At 46.2% G+C, this 6,603-nt stretch overlaps 1 long non-coding RNA gene across 1 annotated transcript in view; it reads left to right on the top strand.

Annotated features, from left to right (window-relative positions):
- Positions 1-607: 607 nt before the first annotated feature.
- LOC138581931 (uncharacterized) overlaps positions 608-6,603 on the top strand; it is a 207,239-nt gene continuing 201,243 nt past the window's right edge. Inside the window, exon 1 of the long non-coding RNA XR_011304883.1 lies at positions 608-705. This is a non-coding gene — a long non-coding RNA (uncharacterized lncRNA). The remainder of the gene's footprint in view (positions 706-6,603) is intronic.

Genomic DNA, 6,603 nt, shown 5'->3' with positions numbered 1-6,603 from the left:
GTGTATGTGGAAGGTGTCTTATTCCCGGAAGGAGTGTTTGCCTCGGGGGCAATAGTACTGCCTCTTAACGGCCCCAACTACTCCGGCACCCGTTCCAATTATGGCCGGGCGCTCAAACAAGTTATGAAGGGAAGGCTGTGCTGTGAAGGAAAGGCCCGCCCCTTTCCCCTACGAGATGCGAAAGTGTGGAGGAGCCGTGTTCTGGAGAAAGGCTGCCACGGTCTGCTAACGGCTTTATAATACATTGCAACTGGTCAGGAAATACCTGACATGACTGTGTGCTCTGGAGAATCAAAACCGAGGCCAAAAAGTGGGAAAGTATTATGTTTTGGAATTACACCGAAATTTAGGAGAAATCCATCATTTAGTCCCCTTGGAGGGCTGCAGATCTCTTCCTGGAATTTCTCCTATGAATCCACTGCACAAGGCCTCTAGTCCTGAGTCCCTGCTATTGACATCTCTGTTGTGATTGGCAGCGACGTGAGCCTATGCCTGCCCGAGCTTCCATGGAACGCGCCCTTCTCATAGGTCTGGGTCGGCCAATGCATTACGCAGCCAGCCTGGTGGCTCAAGGCAAGCTAACCTGTCAGAATATAATAACGCGAGGCTTCCTTGTGCCGTGAGCAAGGAGAGCATTGGCTGACATTTGCCTGGGGACGCTTGTGTACTCGAGAGGCCCGAGCAAATACACGATTGCACATCATGGTTAGTGACTGTATCTTTGATTATCTCACGATTCTTTCGTAGTAGATTTGGTCGAATGAAAAACCATCCCATTTTTTTTAACCGAATTTGGCCGAAAATATTTGTGGGACTGGGGGCAAGGATAATAATTAAGGTCATAGTGAGGAAGTGGGGGGTGGTGCCCCCCCATATATTGTTTGGAGAATGGATTAAAACGAACTATATCGGCTTTTGAGGTGTTGCAATGTACTTGGCTCTTCTGTGGATAATACGTGTGCCTTATTGTTTATACGGCTCCAATGTCGAATCATTCTTTTATGAATTATGATTGAGATGGGTAGTGATTCCTATCATGGTTAGACATCTTGTGACATACTGTGTACCTACTGATTCCTAGAAAGCAGATCCACTCCTTAAATATTTGTACAATGCTGGAATTATTTATTTGATCCTTTGAACTTTTCGCCTCCTTATTTTATCTTTCTTCATTTACTACGTATATGGCCTTGCGGTCCTCTGCCTTGAGCAGCTATCTCTATCTAGGTAGGCTCTACCCAGCAATTACCCGGTCAACCTTGCCCACATCATACGTAGCATAGCTCGAGCACCTCTCAAACCCCTCATTCACCCAGACTTACTATACATATGCTTTTTACAACACCTTAGTCTCATCACTTCAATCACTCTTTTACATATTTTTTTAAGCTCCCTCCCCCCATTGCTGCCACACTGCCTGTCCTTCTCTTCTGTAGCACACTATTCTCCAGACAATTTATTCCAGCAAACTAAGGTCATGTGATCCCAGAGCAGGGACACAATATGCTTTAATTCGGACAAGGATACACGCTTTGAGGTCACTTTGGTGTTGAACTGGCGCAGTATATATGACGAAAGAAAAAAAATGTATGGATTATATAGAGATAAGTCTGGTCCTTTACACACTACTTCTCATTGTAATTTTATGCACATACACAATGACTAGACGTACAGCATCTTCCTCGCCTCTAGGATACGACGTACGGTACCGTTGCACCACTGGATAAACATGTATGGGCAAGGCGTGAAGACTCATTCTGCAATGCATACAACTCCCTAGGATTCCATCCTCATTCGGCAATGCAAGCAACTCCCTAGGATTCCATCCATTGTGGTTCTCCTTTGTAGCACGCAACAATTATTTTTCAAGAGATCAGGTGGCAACACCTATGTAATTGGTTATTTATAACGTGCTTAATACCCAAAGGGGTCTAAGCATGGACCCGCAGATCGAACCTTTGTGGCTCCGCGTCATCTTGCTTCCAAGATGACCGCGTTGCCCCTGAACTATCCTCCCGAGACTGCAAACCGGGAGTGCAGAAATTAAGCCTACTCCTCCAACGCATACTGTTTTTTTCAGTCCACTTCTCTTGAAGGTCTAATGGATCAACTGAGGGAAATGTCTCTGCTTGGTAGATGGGCTTCTTTAGTGTCCCTTGTGATGGGCAGTGCCAACTGATCGTAGAACTTATCTGGGAAGGTAGTGAGCCACCTTATTTTGCAGATGTTTTGGAGATTGCCCACAGATGCTTTTATGGGTGAGACTGGCCAATTGCAAGGTGACACAGAAGGGATCTCAGCTGCAGGAATAAATATCAATATGTACTTTAGTTTATATAGCCGAGAACTATCTGACATTACAGCCATGCCAAATGTGCCCTTTAGTGCCCTTCTTGAGTGACATCATACTCTGAGTTTCTTTTTGGCTTTCATCGTACCTTGACCAAGGTTGAAAGAAAGCAAGAACGCAGGAAGAGTTGGGTAGACGTTTATGCGCATTGCAGCTGAGTTTAACTGGAGCCATTAGCTCCATATTCAATCTTGGGCAGTAAGTGGGGGGCAGCTGGATGATGCGTCATATTGACTAGAGTAGAACTAAGCAAAGACCTGACAAGTTAGGCTGTGGCAAGATACCCGATGTATAGGAGACACCACGTCACTACTAAGCTAATAGAGGAGGGAGCTGATTTCTGTGGAACCTGACCCTCAACAGATCCTCTAGCTGACTTAGCCTGACTGATGATGACTCAGAAGAACTACACCATCAGAGAACCTGAGGGCTTACTTGATGACCTCTGTCAACTGTGATAAATAGATGAAAAGTTCAGTGACAAATACTGCTGAGAGGTTCCACAAATAAACACATGGGCCCTGTATCAGAGATGGGTAGTATATTACCCAAAATCTGTAGCATGTGGTCAAGGTCTGAGTAACATGGCAAGATCTGAGTTAGACTTCAGAGGGTTTTACAGCTGGTACTTAGCCAGATGATCCTGCAACTGGTTGCTGACAACAGTTTCCAGCACTTTGGAAATAGTTACATGGATAGGGATTGGTATATGATGTTATCTTATCTTTGAACGCTTTTATACTGCACAACATCACCATCATAGTGGTTTCACAATACTAAGGCTTGTCCAGATTTTGCCTATTGTATGATATTATATGATATGATATGATAAGTAATTTATAACGTGCCTGTACACAAGTGTTTCTTGGCGTGACAAGATCGGGAAGGGGAGAAAGAGGGAGGACAAAACAAACGATCTTACTAGGCCTTGTGTCATTCAGATTGTGCAAGTACGAGGAGGAAGGAAGAAGAGAGGGACCGGGGGTTAGGGGGTGGAAAGTGTATTGGCAAAAAGCGGGTAGCCCGGGTATTGCATGGCAGCGCTTTCATTTCAGACCTGCTGGAGGACACAAATTCAAGGATTTTTCTTTTTTAAATAGGGCATTTCACACCTCTGTTGCAGTACATGTTACTCGATCCCGCTATTCTGTTCAATTACATGACTTTAATTCACATACGTTTAATGGTATTCTGCACCAGGGCGTTAGCCCTTTCTGTTTGCTTTCTTTAAATGCTACAATAGGCCCTGGTGGTTTTACCTCACTGTAGTTTGCTTTGCTATGCTATGATATTTCACATTATTCCTTCTTCCATAGTGCAACAATGGCCAGACATTGCTGCACAACCCTTATGAGGTGCGTCTTGACAAAATATTGCCACAAGCGTCAGCTTGAGCTCATCCTGAGCTTGTGACACATCCACCCACTACTTCTACTGCTACATGACCATTAGTTGGAAACTAGCTTCATAAAATGTTCTCCCTAGTACAGACACAATATAACTAGCACTCCCCCTTTCTGCCCTCTCTCTTTTATCCTTGCTTTGCAACGGCAGGCATCTAAAAGCCCACAGGCAGTACCCTCGCCCTCACCCCTGCATGTCTCTCCAAGACGCTCTGTCTTCATCTGTGTACCCACTTTACTCCTCCCTTACCCCTTACCATCCCCTTCCTTTTTCCCTTTTCTCCAAAGACCACAGCGTGGAGATCCTTGGCTTCGGCTAGAGCCTCCCTCTGGAACAGCCTCCCCCAAACTTGAGCAGGACCACCTAAGGTTCCGGAAGCAACTCAATACCTTCCTCTTTGCTTCTGCTTTCTCTCTTTCTCTCTCTCCCCTGCTGATGCTCCTGTCTGCTGTGTTAACTGGTTACCTGCCCACCCTCTGAACCTCATGTGCACCAGGCTCCTGCATGACCTGTAGCCCCTTGAACTCCCTCCGTGCCTCCCATGCACTTAGTGACTGTATCTGCAACCCTACAGTCCCCTGCCTCACTGCACTTACTTGAGCCTCCACTCCGGCAGCACTTATCGCGCTTTTTGCCACTGCACTCTCCACCCCACTCCCCCTGGCACTTCTCCTCCTCCTTCCTCCTTGCACTTGCACGATCTGAATGACACATGGACTAATAACATTGTTTGTTTTGTCCTCCCTTTGTCTCCCCTTCCTTATCTTGTCGCGCCTAGAAACACTTGTGTACAGGCACGTTATAAATCACTTATCATATCATATCATACAATAGGAAAAACCTGGACAAGCCTCAGTATTGTGAAACCACTATGATGGTGATGTTGCGCAGTATAAAAGCTTTCAAAGATAAGATAACATTGTATACCAATCCCTAACCATGTAACTATTTCCAAAGTGCTGGAAATTGTTGTCAGCAATCAGTTGCAGGATCATCTGGCTAAGTACCAGCTGTAAAACCCTATGAAGTCTAACTCAGACCTTGCCATGTTACTCAGACCTTGCCATGTTACCCAGACCTTGCCATGTTACTCAGACCTTGATCATCCGCTACAGATTTTGGATAATGTACTAACCACCTCTGATACAGGGCCCATTTGTTAATTTGTGGAACCTCTCAGCAGTATTAATCACTGAACTTTTCATCTATTTACCACGGTTGACTGAGGTCACCAAGTAAGCTGTCAGGTTCTCTTATGGTTTAGTCCCTTCTCAGTCATCATCAGTCAGGCTAAGTCAGCTAGAGGATCTGTTGAGGGTCAGGTTCCACAGAAAGCACCTCATTCACCTCCTTCCCCTATTAGCTTAGTACTGACATGGTGCCCCTCTACAGCAGATATCTTGCCTAAGCCTGACTTGCTAGGCCTTTGCTTAGGTCTAGTCTTTCTAGTCTAGTCAATATGACGCATCATCCAACGCCCCCCACTTACTGCCCAAGATTGAATGTGGGGCCACTGGCTCCAGTTAAACTCAGCTGCAAAGCGCATAAACGTCTACCCAACTCTTCCTCCGTTCCTGCTTTCTTCCATCCTTGGTCAAGGTACGATGAAAGCCAAAAAGAAAATCAGAGTATGATGTCACTCAAGCAGGCCACTAAAGGGCAAATTGGGCATGGCGGTAATGTCAGATAATTCTCGGCTATATAAACTAAAGTACATAGTGATATTTATTCCTGCAGCTGAAAGAGCTTGGCTAAAAGGCATCCTAATTAACTATTGCATACGGCTACTGCAATAGACTTTTGCTGATCTTGGCACCATTCTTTCACATTTACAGCCGGTGGCTCAAAATGCTCTTGTCACATGAATCCGGGGAACTTGGCGGTATGTTCATGCGAGCGGCCTGTCTTCACTGGTATTTAGAGCCCTTCTCTGTCACCTTGCAATTGGCCAGCCTTACCCATAAAAGCATCTGGGGGCAATCTCCAAAACATCTGCAAAATAAAGAGTCTCACTACCTTCCCAGATAAGCTCTACGATCAGTTGGCCTGGCACTGCCCATCACAGGGGGACACCAAAGAAGCCCATTCACCAAGCAGAGACAGCAAAAACAGTACGCGTTAGAGGAGTAGGATTAATTTCTGTCATGTGAAGGAGAAGAAAGTGTCCAGGCCTGTGAGAAAGACTAAAGTCCAAGGGGAAGTTACTGTACTTTCGAGTGCGGGTCTCTTTACGGGTTACTGGCAACCCTGTAACACCTTTACCGCTGCCTGATATCCCAGTGCCACTGGAATATCACAAGCGGCGAAGCGGCGGCAGTAACGGTTAATTCTCATTTCCATGGAATCTCATAGAACTCCATGGATATGGGGTCACTGAAGCACCGGCACCATTGCTAATGGAGCCCGTGCTCCAGTGAGAGACGTGCCGGTAGGGGCCTGAAAACCCGGCAGGTCAGGCCTGCCGGGGGATCCGTGGCACCTACCCGCATTCTGGTATTATGGCTGTCCGGAAAGGGTGCCGGTATGTTGCTACCGGCACCCTTAATTCCGGACCGCCATACTTAGAATGAGGGCCTATGTCTCTTTCCTGTTTCATCTTGTACTCTCTCCATTCAAGTTTTCCACCGGGCACCAGTAAAAACCAGTACAAATTATTTGACCCTCAGAGAGGTTTGATAGGTTTCGTCCAAAATGATAGAATAAAAAATTCGAAAAATCATTCAGTGATCCGCAGCAGAACGGAGCGAGAACGCCTGCAACCCAATGAGGCTAGTGTGAAGATTCCTGGAGAGCCGAGCACTGTTGCAGGGGCGGAAGAGGCTGACGAAGGAGGCGCGCCGGGCCCTTGC

Source organism: Ambystoma mexicanum, chromosome 3q (assembly GCF_040938575.1).
Source record: "Ambystoma mexicanum isolate Mex_15411 chromosome 3q, UKY_AmexF1_1, whole genome shotgun sequence".
Lineage (NCBI taxonomy): Eukaryota > Metazoa > Chordata > Amphibia > Caudata > Ambystomatidae > Ambystoma > Ambystoma mexicanum.
The sequence above is the reverse complement of the archived record's forward strand: the minus strand, read 5'-3'. Positions and strand labels throughout refer to the sequence as shown.